Below are 16,610 nucleotides of genomic sequence, written 5' to 3' on the forward strand. Positions count from 1 at the left end.
CTAACGGAAGATGACAACTCACAAAAAGCTGAATAGCTTGGGGGAGGAGGAAGAAAGAAAAAAAGAGAATAAGTATTTATATAGTATTATGTGAGCATTTATACAGTACCTACTATGTGCTAAGTACAAATATTATCTCATTGGATTCTCACAACAATGCATGGAGGTTTTATGCTATTATTATGTAGAATAATATATGATATAAGAACATAATAAAAATTTATAGTAAATATTAAAAATAAATTATTATCCTCATTTTACATATGATGAAATTGAGGCAGACAGAGGTTAAGTAACTTGTCCAGGATCACACAGCTAGTAAGTGTCTAAGACTGGATTTAAACTCAGGTTTTCCTGACTTCTGGCCCAACACTCTATCCACTGTGCCACCAGCTGCCTCAGAAGCATACCCAGAAAGGGAATAAACATTGGCCAGCCTGGGATCCTTTTTTTAAAAATTATTTATTTATTATTTGCTTGCTTGCTTGTTTATTCATTTATTTATTCACTTATTCATTCATTCATTTATGTATGTATGTATTTATTTATTTTTGTGGGGCAATGAAGGTAAAGTGACTTGCCCAGGGTGACACAGCTAGCAAGTGTCAAGTGTCTAAGGCCAGATTTGAACTCAGGTCCTCCTGAATCCAAGGCCAGTGTTTTATTCACTGTGCCACCTAGCTGCCCTTTGGGATCCTTTCTAAAATGAAAGTCACAGGAAGAATTCACCAATGGGTGAAGAGAATTGGAATGATGGATAGATATTGCAGAGAGGAGACCTTGGTGCTGAGGGAGTTCCCAGGGGCAAGACTAAAACGGAGAAATGGTTATGAAGTCTAAGAAGTCAGAAGCATAGCTAAGAAAGAACTGGAGCTAGAACCCAGGGTTCCTGATTGCCAATCCACTGTTCTCTCCGTCATATCTACCTAATCTCTCTCCTGGGCCTGAGTTTCCCCAGCTATAAAATAAACATATTGGAATAGATTATCCCTAAGATTCTGGCCAGATCTTGCTTGCTGTATATTCTATATTGTAAAGGCCCTTTCAGTTCTAACACTCAATATCTTAGCCCATTGGCCTTCAAAGTGGAAAATGGTGGCATGACCCTAAGAGGTATATGATCAACTTACCAGTGAATGAGAAGATGGGCCAAATACCATATACTCTCTGCAATAGTCAGTGATAGAGCTTATCTCCAATCTTCGCCTAGCATCTCCCCAAATCCCCCCACCCACACACTTTAACTGTTGTGCAGGCTCCTCCAGCCCCTCACTTTTTGCCCCAGCTATCGGGCAGTCACAATCCAACCTCTCAGGCCCCCATCCCATTAGATCGGATGCTCCTTGAGGGAAGAACCCTATTTTTACCTTTTTTTGTTTCTCCAGTGTTTAACACAGTGCCTGGCACATAATAGGCACTTAATAAATCTTTATTGACTGACTGGCTAACAGTAGCATCTCTGAAGGTACCATAGGGAAAATTCTTTCCTCCTACCCTCAGCATACTCACCCTGCCTTCCCTCCCTTTCCCATCATCACCTCCTGTCTCTGACAGACCCTCCAAGCAAGGTGGGCTCTGTGCTCTGAGGTAATGACCCTACACATCTTCATCTGTAGTGGGTCAGGGTGAGTCATTCAGTAGTTTATGTACTTAATTTTTAAAGAAATGTACTTAGATTGGGGGCAGCACTCAGAACTACTTTACCAATGGAACGAGCAATTTTAAAAGTTTGGAGACCAGTGGTCCAAGCACTGCAAGAGAGTGGAAGTAGGGACTTAGGAGAAAGGAGACCAGGGGTAAAAAATGAGTGGAAGGTCCCAGGGAACTCTCACTCTTTAAAAACAAGAACAAAGCTAAGCCAGCAGAGACAGAAAGCTCACAGGACTCAAGGTCAAACCCCGATTCCATTCCAGCTTTCTCCAGGGTTGTTGTTTTTACCCCATCTGTGCCCCAGTTCCCTATGACTGAAAAAACAAACAAAACATGTGCTTAGTTAGGAATAGCAGCTATGGACAAAGCATAGTCAGTAACCCCTTTCTCATCAGTCCCAAGAGGAGGGAATCTTGGGAAAGGGAGAATGGGGCATGGCAGCCAAGAAGGGATACATGTTATAAGGGAAAGCACCCCACACCTAGAACCAGAAAAAAGGCTTTCTAGGTCCAGTTCCTCTGCTTACTGGCCATGTGACCTTCAGTATTTCACCTCTCAGCCTCAGTTTTCTGACTTGGGAAATGAGTATTCAACCCAATGGGCTTTAGGCTGGAGGGAGGGGATTGTCTCTACTCCTGAGGATGTTCCCGTTGGAGTTATCTCATACATGGGTCTTTAAGATCAGCTATGGTCGGGGGCAGCTAGGTGGCGCAGGGGTAAAGCACTGGCCCTGGACTCAGGAGGACCCGAGTTCAAATCCAGCCTCAGACACTTGACACTTACTAGCTGTGTGACAAGTCACTTAACCCCCATTGCCCCGCAATAAAAAAACAAAAAACAAACAAAAACAAAAAGATCAGCTATGGTCATGGATGGGAGTGACTTACCACAAATCACACACAGATAGTAAGGGGCAGAGCCTGGATTCGAATCTGTAATTTCATGGTAGTAGATACATTCTCAAATGACACATGAGTCAATGATTTCATGAGTTGCCATGAGTTGCCATGAAGGAAAAACCCAGAGGGCATCTAGGTGGCGCAGTAGATAAAGCACCAGCCCTGGATTCAGGAAGACCTGAGTTCAAATCTAGCCTCAGACACTTGACACTTACTAGCTGTGTGACCCTGGGCAAGTCACTTAACCCTCACTGCCCTGTAAAGAGAGAGAGAGAGAGAGAGAGAGAGAGAGAAGAGAAAAAAAGGAAAAACCCATCCTCTATCCTGAAAAGTTCTAATAATGAGCCCCTCCACATTTGGTCTGTTTTGTGTATATTTGTTTGAGTATTGTCTCCTCTGTAGGATTGTAAACTCCTTGAGGGCAAGCACTGTCTTTTGCCTCTTTGTGTATCCCCAGGGCTTAGCACAGTACATTACATGTATTAGATGCTTAATAAATGTTTATTAATTATAATTATAATAATAAAATAATATTAATAATACTATTAGTATAAGGAGGAGCCAGATTGGGACCAACACCAGTTGATGCTGAAAAAAAAAATCTTCTTTTCCAGATCCATAAGACCAGACAGAGTTTGTGTTCCCTTGCTATAGCCTTTATATACCCAGGATCCACCCCAGAAGTATTGTAAGAGAACTCTGGTGGAAGGACCATAGTTACATTTCTTTTTGGATTCCCATTGCATAGCATGGTAGCTGGTATATACTAAGCGTTTAATAAATGCTTAATAAAGGCTGTCAATGATGATCATTTTAAATATTTTATTGTTATTATTACTGCTGTTGCTGCTACTACAGCCACGACTAGTGTTAAGAGCAGCCAAACGATCCCATGGGCCTACAGAAGAAAAGACAAGGGTCCAAGGAAATCGGGCATTATAGAATGTGCTCTCTCCTAAGGCTGCAGGATTTGGCTCTGGAGGGATTCTTAGAGATCATCGTTGCTCCCTGTAAGATGGGAGGTATGGGGAGTCTGGAGAGCAAGAAGCCAAACCCACCCCTGGGACTCACAGGCTGAAGGAATGTCTGCTTGTACAATTATGAGGCAGGAACACTATCAATGACCTACCTTCCTGCCTAAGAGCTCCTGCCCTATTGTTCTCCTTGGGACCCCCGGCCAGGGCCTTAAGGAATGTGGAGCCTCTAGTGACAGGAAGTCCCCAGCAAAGTTCCTCCAGGGCCAGCGTAGCTGTAGCTAAATAAGATGTCCCTTCAGGACAAGCCCCCAGGACTGGCGTGAGAGTTGGCCTGACCGTGAAATGGAACATGCCCTCCACAGACGTGCTGTATGCCACCTTCCCTCCCCGCCACACACACACCTCTGGGGCTTGATTTCTTCTTCTGTAAAATGACAGGCTCGGACCTGCTCATCTCCAAGGGCCCTTCCATTTCTGACATTCTTCAGGGATTAATTCACACGTGCACGTTTACTGAAACATGAGCAAAACCGAAGGGGGGTAAGAGGAAGACGCATGATGGAATTCCTGCTTTCCCAGAAGGTTGCAAATGCCAAGTGAGGCAGCATCTGCGAGGGTGCTTTATGCCTCTGGAGGAAGTAAGCAAGGAAATCCTAGGGGCCTGAGTGGATCACTGCCAATACTGTTACATGAATCCAGTTTCTTTTTAGAAAAAAGCCTTTTTTCTTTCTTTTTTTCTTTTCTTTTCTTTTCTTTTTCTTTCTTTTTTTTTTTTTTTGGCAGGGTCCAGGGTCACACAACTAGTAAGTGTCAAGTGTCTGGGGTCAGATTTGAACTCAGATCCTCCTGAATCCAGGACTGGTGCTCTATCCACTATGCCACCTTGCTGTCCCCCAAAAAAGTTTTTTTAAGAGAAAAAAACCGTTGGCAAGAATGGACTGGCAGTATCATCAATTTAAATGCTGGGGGCTTCTGGCCACTGGAGGTTTTTTGTTTTGTTTTGTTTTTTTTAGCTGAAACACCCAGCGATGGCCTACGCTGCATTTGCAGGGTTGGAGAGAGGGAGCTATACCATCATGTGCAGAAATATAGTTACCCTAGTCCTTTAAGCCCATTATTCTGTTTGTACTATGCAGTTGTTTCAGTTGTGTCCAACTTTTCATGACCCCATTTCAGGTTTTCTTGTCAAAGATATGGAGGTGTTTACTATTTCATTTCACAGATGAGGAAACTGAGTCAAACAGGGTAAAATGACTTGCACAGGTTCACACAGCCAGTGAGTGTCTGAGGTTGGATTTGAACTCATGTCTTCCTGACTCCAGGCCTGTCACACTATCCACTATGCCATCTAGCTGCCCCAGTACACAGACCATAAATCTAGACCTAGCTAGAAGAAACTTCTAAAGCCATCTAAATCAACGCCTGCATTTTACAGATGAGGAAACTGAGGCACAGGAAGTTTACAGATTTGACCAAGGTCCAAGGATAGGAGGCATCTGAGAAGGGACTTGCTCTTAGATTCTGCTGATGCTCTTTTCAATATACCCTCCTGCCTTTGGAAAACCCAGGTAATATTGCTCAAAGACACGGAAATGGACAATCAGAGCTCAGCATGATCCTGGAGCTGTAAGGGAACTTGGAACACAAAAGTTATAGAAAGAGAACTTAGAACATAAAATATGAGAGCTAGAAGGAACCTTAGAATACTGAATGTCTGAGCTGGAAGGAATCTTAGAATGTAAAATGTTAGAACAGGACAGGAATACACATTTCTATGGGGCCAGACACTGGACTAAGCACTTTTTACAAATACCATCTATCACTGGATCCTCACAATTACCCTGAGAGGTGGGTGCTATTGCTATCCCCATTTCAACCTATGACCCTATGATCTGTCTTTGTGACTTTGGAGAAGCCTCTGGCTCTTCTCTGACCCTCAGTTTCTTTTTCTATACAATGAGCTCTAATATTCTAATATTTACTCCACTAGACCCCTTCCAACTCTACCACTCTGTTTTAATGTTCTGTAAGGCTTACTGTTCCACCATCATTCTAAGCCGCATCAACCCAGTCAGTGGCTTGGCCATGGTATCATCTATCTATCCTCAGACCAGTGGGTGTAATTTTAGGGTAGTTGTAGCAAATGGGACTTTTTTTAAAGCAATGAAACTATCTGTACTCCCTTCTCAGCTCCACCTCTTGGAATCACAGGTTTCCTTCAAGACTCAGCACAATCGCTACATGAAGAGTCTCCTGCTTTCCCCTTTGCCAGCCTTCACCTGGCCAAAGCCATCACGTATCCATGTTGTGCATATTATGTATGTACATACTAGAGACAAGTATCTATTGTCTCCTCCATTGGAAAATGGTGGTTAGAGAAGGGACTGTCTCGTGTATTTCACCATATCTACCAGCACTTAGCACAGGGGCTGGTACCTGCTAAGCTTGTTAATAATGCTTGTTGACTAATCAGGTAATTCAGAGATTGATGGGCCCTCTGACACCATCTAGGCCAAACCTCTCATTTTACAGAAAAGAAAACCAAGGCCAAAGAAAGAAAGGGCTTGCCCAAGGTGATGCGGCTACTAAGAGCCAGGATTTGAACCCAGGTCTGCTGATTCTTGTATTCGGTTCTTTTTCTACTACACCAAATCTCTTCCTCATTTAGGGGCAGCTGGGGTGGCATAGGGGATAAAGTGAGGGGCCTGGAGTCAGGAAGATCTGCATTCAAATCCAGCTTCAGATACTTACTAGCTGTGAAATCCTGGGCAAGTCATTTAACCTCAGCTTCTTTATCTGTAAAAAAAAGGGAATAATAACAGCATCTACAGCCCAGAGTTTTTGTGAGGATCAAATGAGTTAAAAATTGTAAAGTACTTAGCATGTACTGCTTGGCACATAATAATTATTATGTTCATTTTAGCTCTTATTATTATTATTATTATTCATTACTTCCTCATTTGTCAAATGAAAGAGCTGAAATAAATGATTTTGAAGGTCCGTTCTAGTTCTAACCTTCCAAGCTCTCCCCTCCTTCTCTCCCCCCCTCTCTCTGTCTCTTTCTCTGTCTCTCTCTCTGTCCCTCTCCCCATCTCTCTCTGTTTCTCTGTCTCTGTCTCTGTCTCTCTGTCTCTCTCTGTCTCTGTCTGTCTGTCTCTGTCTCTGTCTCTCTGTCTGTCTCTGTCTCTCTCTGTCTCTGTCTCTGTTTCTCTGTCTCTGTCTGTCTGTCTGTCTGTCTGTCTGTCTCTCTCTCTCTCTCTCACACACACACACACACACACAGGGCAGAGAGCTCAGGAAATCGCAATCCACAGTCACTGAGGAAGCTGTGGAGGGCAGGAAGCAGAGATTGGAACATCCCAGTCCTGATTACTGACCAGAGAAGAGGCAACAATGAGTGCAAGAGGTGGGGGCGGGTACCCAAGCGATGGGCTCCCCTTCTTGTGACTTTTTTCCTCCAGATCTAGCTGACAAAGAAGATAAGGCTGGTCCAGTAGAGAGAGAATCAGACTGGTAAAGAGAGCCAGCTCAGCCAGTTTTCTCACCCCTGTAAAAGGAAAGAACTGGACTATATCATTTCTAAGCTCCCTCCTCTAGCATTAAGTGCTGAGGTCTCTTCCAACTCTGAAATCTCATAAATGAGACCCGAGAACTATTTGAACATGCACATTTACATAGCATCTATTCTGTTCCAGGTCCTGTGCTAAGCATTTTACAATTATCATCTCATTTGATCTCATAACCCTGGGAGATGGGTGTCATATTATTATCTCCATTTTACCAATGAGGAAACTGAGGCAGACAGAGGTTAAGTGACTTGCCCAAGGCCTGATTTGAACTCTGGTCTTCCTGACTCCATGCCCAGTGATCTAACCACTGGATCACCTAGCAGCCAACAACATGGTAGTCAATGGGGATCATTTGTGTTTTATTCTGTTTTTAAGGCATACAATATCCCAAAGGCCCCAGTGAATGAATCACCACAGGAGAATCCAAATACAAGCTGGGCATCCAAAAAAGGTCCAGGTTTGGAATTCAGAAGACATAGAGGACAGAGTGATGGATTTAGACTCATGAAAACCTCCATTCGAATCCTGCCTAGAACGCTTACTAGCCAAGTGGCAAGCCCCTTTTCACTGGAAGATGTGGATAATAAGGATCGAATGAGGCAATAATTGTAAAGCACTTAACACAGTGCCTGGCACACTCCTAGTAAGCACTATATAAATCAAACATAAAGTACTTTACAAACCTTCAGGTACCATATAAATACCAGCTCTCATTATTATCTTTCTCAAAATTCTGTAATACAGGAAGCAACCTTCAATGACAAGGAATACTACAAAGGACCCGTAACGTCTGAAAATACATTGGAATAACTGGCTAGTACCATGGATGTGTCTGCATGGATATGTGTCCAAGCCTGGGCCTGGGCCTGTATCCACGTACCCTACATCACTAGCACATGTAGTTGGGTGGCACTGATGGAAAAAAGGGCTCTGGCCAACCAGAAGCAGGCAGGCAGCTCTGCTCATGTTCCCACGGTTCAATCCTCATTACACATATGTAATTCATGGCTCAGAACTGATACTCTGGGCACACACCAGCAGGTTTCACTCTTGAGAAGCTTAAGACAATCTCATTAGCTCATGCTGACACTCAGGATTTCCTCAGAGAAAATGAGAATTTGACTGTTTTTCCCCTACCCAGGGTGTCCTCTGAGAACATAAAAATCTGACTCCAATCTACATCTCAATAAAAAAGGCAAATAGCTTTTAAATTCCCCATACAAACACTTGGGCTAATACAATATCTAATGTTGCACAAACTTCATTTAATCTGGCAAAAAATGTGAAGACTGATACCCTAATCCATAAATAGTCAATATACCACCTCTTGCCTCTCCAGTGGGATGCCATCTTTCCTGGGAGTTGATCCATTCCTCCTTCCTGAGTTGCCTTCTCCAGAAGGAAAAGACCAGAGTCATGGAAGCCCCCACCCAATGGTGAACTTCACCTTCTCAAGGAGTTTCTACAGTCACTCTAGATTTATAGATCAACCCTTCAGTTAAAACTCGCCCTAACCCAAACCAGAGAAAGAACTCAGGGCAAGATTAGTCAGCTCCTCTCCCAAATAAGGGCTGCACAATTCATCCATCTTGCTATCCCCAGAAAGGGTATTTGTTCCTCATTATCATAGCACTGGGTTTCATTGCTCCTTGATTATAGCTTCCACATCTTCTGACTTAGAGGAATTGGAGCTCGGGTGGATGTGGCAGCCAGAGTAGGGAGCAAAAATTCTGGAGTGGTTTGCCATTTCCTTCTCCAGCTCATTTGACAGATGAGGAAAATGAGACAAACAGGGTGAACTGACTTGCCTGGGTCACACAGCTAAGAAGTATCTGAAGCTAGATTTGAACTCAGGGAGATGTCTTCTTGCCTCCAGGTTCTCTATACATTAGGGTGCCACCTAGCCACCCAAGAAGTACAAACTAAAGCAATTCTGTGATTCCATTTCACACCTATCAGATTGGAAAAGATGACAAAAAATGAAGATGACAACTATTGGAGGGGCTTCAAAAGACAGAACGCTCTGTCGAACTGCTGATGGAGTTGTGAACTGATCTAGCTATTTTAGGAAGCAATTTGGAACCACCCCAAAAGTCAATACACTTACCTCAACCCAGGGATATCCCTACTAGGCCTGTACCCCCAAAGGGACCAAAGAAAGAGATGGAAAAGGCATCTATAAAAAAATATTGTAATAGTGTTTTGTTGTTGTTATAGCTAAGAACTGGAAACAAAGGAGTAACTATCAATTAGGCCACAGTTTCACAAAGTACAATACATAAACATAATATATTATTATCATGCCACTAGAAATCATAAAAGGAATGGTTTCAGAGGAATCTAGGAAGACTTGCATGAACTGAGGCAGAGCAAAGCAGGCAGAGAATAATGCCTATGGCAACAACACCCTAAGACAATTTGGAAAGACTTAAGAACTCTTATTTAAGTCAATGACCAACCACCATCTCCAAATCCCTGGTAATGAAGCAAGCCACCCAACTCCTGAAGCCAAGGACAGAATGGAACATCGAAAATGTGTAGATTTCTGTTGTTTAACTCTGCTTATTTGTTACAAATACTGTACTTTCCTTTGTGCCTTGGGGATAGGGAGGGAGGTTAAGGAGAATGAGAAAGGAGTTAGCAGTGGTATTCCCCTCCAAAAAGAAGAAGAGAAGGTCTTTTGAAGAGCATTTAAAATTTCACAGAAAAGAACAGAGAGGAAGTTGAGAGGGAGACGCAGACAATCTGGACACCTTTGAAAGTAACGTTGCTTTTTTTTAGTAAGCTGCATAAAAAAGATTCATCACTTCACACATAATCTTCTGTTCTACTTTCGATAAGGAAAAGTTCTCTTCATTTTTTGGTGTTCATTAAATTCAGAGCAAAAAAAAAAAAGAAAGAAAGAAAAAATAGTGTTATGTCCTATTTAAAGTTTGTAAAATGGGAAGGATCTCAGAGATAATATAATCCAATCCCCTCATTTTAAAGAAGAGGAGAACTGAGGCCCAGACAGGGGCAGTGATTTGTCTAAGGTCACACACCTAATTGGTGGCCAAGGCAGGTCTACAACCTAAAACTCTTGACTTGCAGGCTACTTTTCTACCTACTCTGACATTGTGCTTCTAGCTCATTTTACAGATGTGGGAAATGAAGTCCAGAGAAGGGAAGTGATTTTCATTAAAGGCAGAAGAGTCAGTTGGAAGCTGAGTTGTTGACTATTGATTCTGAGCCCTATAAACCCCCAAATCCACCTATATTAGAAATAGAGAAGAGAAAGCCCAAATAATTCAATTACAAAGATGGAACTTGATTGATGTGGTGGAAAGAGCATTGAATTCAGAGTTAAGAGATCTGGGTTCAAGTCCTGACTGACACTTGAACCAACCAAGTCACTTCACCTACATACCTTCTAGGATCTTAGCCTCCCACGATGAGTCTATAGCCCAGGACCCTCTGACCCATTGCCCACTCCCATTCTAGAGGCTTTGGATCAATTCTAGCCTTGGTTGCCCCTCGCTCCAAAGCAAGTGGAACCCTCTGCCTGCAGAATGCAGGGTGAAAGGTGTAGGCTGTTCTAAACGGAGTCCCAGAAGCCTCCCCTGGGGTCCAGTCCCAAAGCTCTTTACCCATATAAAATTAATGGGACATACATAAAATCAACAGAGGCCACTAGATTGACAATATCCCCGGGGTGGTCCTCAGGCGGGCCAGGGCAGCTCTGCCCCTCACAATGTAGCCTCCATGTATCCAGCTTTCCTAGCTGGGCCTGACCCTCAGAGGAACAATAACAGGAAATGATGCCGGGTGGGAAGCTGAACTGGAAAAGTGGGAGGGAGAAGAGAGGCTGCACACACCCAGTGGCCCACTCGGGACAGGGACCCCAAAGTCGCTGTGTGTTCTCCACCGTGCCTTTCTCGTTGGCTGGGCAGAAGGCAAAAGACCCAGGGACATTCAGCCCCACTTTCGGGGCCAAAGCTAAGGTAAGGGACTGCTACCACTCCCCCCTCCCGGGGAAAAACAACTTTCTTAATTTCCTATATCCCAATGGGGTAGGGGGAGAAAGGAGGAAGGAAGTTGGGGTTATTAGGAGATTTAGGCCAGTAAGAGAAAGTAAATGTAAATATATAAACATACGCATATGCGTGTTTAGGAAGCAAGGCATAGGAGATAGAGGTCTACCTTTGGAAGTAGGAAAGAAATTATTCCAATCGCTGAACCCATGTACGTTGACCACCCTGACTGTGTGTCCACAGAGAAGTAACATACCTTCTCAGTACCCCCAGCCTCTCTCAATCAGTGTAGGGGGCTTTCTGTACCAAGACTTCCCAATATAGATAAAATCACAGGTCTCAAATAAATGTGTGTACACACCTGTGTATGTATTAGAGAGAGAGAGAGAGAGAGAGAGAGAGAGAGAGAGAGAGAGAGAAATAGATATGTATACATGTACATATATACATCTATGTATATGAAGTCTTTGAACCCTTGACCGGTCCAGTGTGATCCTCAATACCTGTTCCTTATGCAGAACTTTAAAAGTTCAGAAATGGAAAGGATTATAAGAGAAGTACAATGGAGAGAGAGCCCTGGATTCAGAGTAGGAAGATCTGGATTCTTAACATAGCTCTGTTACTTGTTATATGTTTGTCCTTGGGTAACTCATTTAGACTCTCTGAGACTGTTTCCTCCTCTGTAAAACAGAGGGCTTGGTCTGCATAACCACTGAGATCCCTTCTAGCCATAAATCTATGCTACCATGACCACAGAAAGAAAGGAAATCTAGGCTGAAAGGAAACCTTGGAGCAGGATCCCAGAAACCATCTTGTCCGCTTTCCACACTTTGTAAGAGACAGTCCCCCAGAAGAGAGAGGACTCAAACTCAAGAGCTGACGCCCAGCCCAATTCCCTTTCCACACCATCGGACTACTTACAAGAAGTAGTATCCTGTCTTTTTGCCTCTTCTATCATACAGTGTGTTGAATTTCTCTCCCCCAACCCTGTCGTCTGGTTTGTCCACTTAATGGCTCAAAGACTGAATCAGAAGGATGAGGTAAAGGAATATGTGGCAAGACAGGGGCCCACCCCCTCCAAGCCATCTCAAAAACAGTTTCCTCCAAATTCTCTCCAGTTTCTGCCCATTTTCCAAGTCATGAGACTAAGTTATAGTTCTGTGGGCTAGGTCCCCACTGCTTCCCAAGGTTGTTTTGAGTAAAGTACTCTGTAGGCTAGAGAGCTCTATATAAATCAAGCTATCATGATCATTACCTCCCTGAACATCCTCTTTTTAAAAAGTTTGAATATTTTATCTTCCCCCAATTACACATAAAAATAATTTTAACCATAGGGTTTTTTTTTAATTTTTGAGTTTGAAATTCTCCCTGTCTCCCCCTCCCTTCACCCCCTTATTGGGAAGGAAATCAATTTGATATTGGTTATACAGAACACCCTCTCTTAAAGCCCTCAATATGATTGTATATATATAACCTATATCAGATTGCTTTCTGTCTTGCGGAGAGGGGAGAGAAGGGAGGGGAGGAGAAAAATTTGGAACTCAAAATCTTATGAAAACAAATGTTGAAAACTATCTTTACATGAAACCAGAAAAAAAATACTGTTAAGATTGGGGAAAAAAAAAGCCCTAAATGCAGATCATGTAAGGGAAGGAGTATTAAGTTCTTCTTGGGGGCTGAGCCTCAGTGTGAATGAGGGCCTCCAATCTACAATTTCTCTGCTCTCTCTGTGAGCTCATCAATTTGGGAATTCCCCCCTCCTGTGTTTCCATGCCCACTCTTTCCCCCCTACCCCCTCCTCCTTCTTCTCCCCACAGGGGCTCCACCCACTGAGCTGGGGTTCTTCCTCACTTTCTCCTGGCATAGAACAGCTATCAGCAGGGAGCTCTAGCTTTCTACTTTCATCCTGTATGACCAGTCAGTCCTCATCTCTTCCTCTCCCCGTCTGTAAAATAACACTTGCCCCTCCTCCCTCACAGGAGTATCAGAAGGAATGTGCTTTGTGAACCTTAGAGTGGAATCAATATCAATGAAAGCTGGATTGGTACTGTTATTAGATGGATGAGATGCCAGGACCCTCAGGGCAGGAGTAGGGCTCTGGAAGGATGGTGGTTCTGGTGGGACTGGTGGGGAAAAGATGTGGAGCTCAGAGCACCATGGGAGAAAAGAGTGCTTGGGACCCTACACTGGGGAGAGAGGTGAAGGAGCTGGTAGGAGAGAGAGGACTGCAGGAAACAGAGGTAGGGGAGGCTTCCAAAGACACACTCTGGGCTTCATCCTGCTTTTAAGAGCTCTGATCATAAGCTGAATGAGTGAACAAGAGCACAGAGATTAAGCCAAAGGAGGGCAACCCATGTCACTGGTAATATCAACAAAGTGCTCAGTACACAGTTGGTGCATAATAAATGCAAATGGATGGGATGGCATGGTGAAAACAGCACTGGATTTGGAGTCAAAATACTTAAGAGGCAAATGCTGATTCTAATACTTATTACTGAGATAACTATGGGTGAGCCACTCCCTACACTCCTATTTTCTTCTTTGCAAAAGAAGGAACATGCTGCCTAATATGATCTCTAAGGTCCCATTCAATGTTTAGTCCTCTGGTCCTGTGAGAGGGAATGAAATGGAATGGGGGGGGGGAATGGAATGGGTTAGGTTAAGATGAAATGGGGCGTGGCTAGGTGGCGCAGTGGATAAAGCACCAGCCCTGGAGTCAGGAGAACCTGAGTTCAAATCTGGCCTCAGACACTTGACACTTACTAGCTGTGTGACCCTGGGCAAGTCACTTAGCCCCCATTGCCCAGAAAAAAACAAACAAAAAAACAAACAAAAAAAGATGAAATGAAAAGTAACAGTAATAATAATGATAATATTAATAATAATGACACATAGAGCTTTAAAGTTTGCCAAGTCCCTTCCTTATAATGAATGAATAAGGTAAATAGAAGTATTGTTATTGCTATTTTACAGATGAGAAAACAGAGGTTCTGAGAGTTTAAGCCACCTGCCCCGGATCACACAGCTACTAAGCATCTGAAGTGGGAATCAAATCCAGGTGTCCTGAGTCCCAGCCCAACACTCTATCCACTAGGCACAGAGACTAGAAGACAGCATGGTGGTCGTTGGCACAGTGGATAGGGTGCTGGGCCTGGAGTCAGGAAGACCCGAATTCAAATCCAGCCTCAGATACTTACTTCTGGATGACTTTATTCAAGTCACTTAACCTCTGTTTACCTCAGTTTCTTCATCTGTAAAATGAGGATAACAATAGTATCTACCTTGAAGGGTTATTGTGAGAACCAAATGAGATGGTTGTGATGTGCTTAGCACAGTGTCTAGCACTTGGTAGTTACTATCTAAATGATAACTAGCATTATTAATATTTTATGGTGTTGTTTAGTCAATTCCAACTCCTTGTGACCCTGTGGACCATACTGTCCATGGGGTTTTATTGGCAAAGAGTGGTTTGCCATTTCCCTCTCCAGCTCATTTTACACATGAGGGAAATGTGACCAGGGTCACACAGCAAGTACGTGTCTGAGGGCAGATTTGAACTCAGGTCTTCCTTACCCCAGGCTCAGAGCTCTATCCACTAAGCCAGATGGCTTAGATAACTATCCCTTATTGTTATCTAGGGAAGGGAAGTTATAATAATAGCTAACTTTCAGAAAGTACTTTACTTGCAATAGACTTTACATGTATTCTCTGGCTCCTGACTACAATCCTGGGAAATAGGTGCTATTTATTATCTCCATTTCACAGATGAAAAAACGGAGGCTTCATTGTTCAGTCCTTTCTGTCAGGTCATGAAACAGTGCCTAAAAGATATATTAAGTCACTTGCCCAGGGTCACACAGGTAGTGAATATCTGAGACTGGATTTGATTCCAAACCCAACACTCTATCCAATGATTCACCTGTGGAATACTACAGGAATAAATGAGATGCAGATCAAAGAAATGGAATGAGTAGGGAAAATGTAAAAAGGAATTAAAGAATCGTTACTGAGATTTCTTCTACCTCCTCTTTCCCTTCTCCATCTCTTCCATTTCCCCCTTTCCTCAGCCATTTTGCTTCCCTGATTTTTCCCCCTTTCTTGCCTTCCTTCCCAGTTTCTCCCTCTGTTCTAGCTAGAAAACCTTCAGTCTACTTGTGGTTCATCAGGGCATACTCAGGACTGCTGAAGCCACTCAGCTTTGAATTAACTATCCCTTCAAACAAGAACAGAGGACTCCTTTTGAAGTCCAATAAATACAGTTACCTCCCTACAAAAGCCCCATCTTGTCTCTCCGTTGCTTTGTTTGGGCTGTCGGAGTTTCCCTGAGAGGGTTAAGTTTAGGAGAGCGGGGCAGGACCAACCTGGATGATTGTTTTGCTGAAACAAAAGCAGGATGTGAAAAACAGGAAAGCAGGAGGTGGCATGTTTAGTTTTAAACTTAGAAGCCCTAGTGACTCATGGCCCTTTGCTGAGAAAGACTAGGAGATGAGAGATGACTCTCAGGTAGCAAAGCTGGTCAAGGCAGCAAGAGTCAAATAAAAATCCATTTTATCAGTTGGTTTTTTTCCTTGGCCACTGCCAGAGTCCAAATATTGGAGTTTTCCTCCTCTCTTCCCTCCTTCCACACAAAAGAAGGGAGCCGTGGCCAAATCAGTTAATCCACAAGCATTATTAAACTAGGTTTAACCATTGAAAATACGATGATCAGCAAAAATAATCACTGCCCCCGTGGAGTTTACACTCTAAAAGGGGAGGCAACATGAAAATAACTAGGTGCCTATAAGATAAAACAGAATAGATAGATGGAAGGCAATCTGAGGTGGGGTGGGGGCAGGGAGCCCCTTCAGGGTATTTCTGCACTGCAAAATCAATCAGAATTACAAACTCTCAGACTTGGAATGGATATCAGAAGTATTATTGAGTCATTTTTTTAGTCATGTCTGACTCTTTGTGACCCCATTTGAAATTTTCTTGGCAAAGATACGGGAGTGGTTTGCATTTCCTTCTCTAGCTCTTTTGACAAATGAATAACTGAGGCCAAAAGAGTTAAACAACTTGCCCAGGGTTATGTAGCTCATGTCTGAGATTGGATTTGAACTCACAAAGATGAATTTTCCTAATTCCAGGCCCAGCACACTATCTACTGCGCCACCTAGCTGCTACCACATCAGAGGTCTAAACCACATCTGAAAAGGAATTCTCTCTATATCCTCCAACAGCCCCCCAAAACAGTCATCCCCTTAAAGCCTTCCAATGATGGCTTTCCAAGGACTTTCCCAGGACTTTCCAAGGCCGACCATCCTACTTTGGGTTCAAATTATAAAGAAGCTCTTCCTTATGTTGAGAGAGAAATCTGCCCCCTTGCCATAAATAGAATAAGAGAATTTAGAGCTAAAAATGGAAACTTAGAGATTATCTCACCCAAGCCCCTCATTCCACCCATTGCTCCTCATTCTGCTATTTGGGGGCAAAGCAGAACAAAACTAATTTATCTACTATCGAACA

At 43.2% G+C, this 16,610-nt stretch overlaps 1 protein-coding gene across 1 annotated transcript in view; it reads left to right on the forward strand.

Annotated features, from left to right (window-relative positions):
- Window positions 1-10,956: 10,956 nt before the first annotated feature.
- The window catches only part of CDH5 (cadherin 5), a 56,337-nt gene continuing 50,683 nt past the window's right edge, over window positions 10,957-16,610 (forward strand). Inside the window, exon 1 of the mRNA XM_043989782.1 lies at window positions 10,957-11,075. The gene's annotated coding sequence lies outside the window, so the exon portion shown is untranslated. The remainder of the gene's footprint in view (window positions 11,076-16,610) is intronic.

Source organism: Dromiciops gliroides, chromosome 2 (genome assembly GCF_019393635.1).
Source record: "Dromiciops gliroides isolate mDroGli1 chromosome 2, mDroGli1.pri, whole genome shotgun sequence".
Taxonomy (NCBI): Eukaryota; Metazoa; Chordata; class Mammalia; order Microbiotheria; family Microbiotheriidae; genus Dromiciops; species Dromiciops gliroides.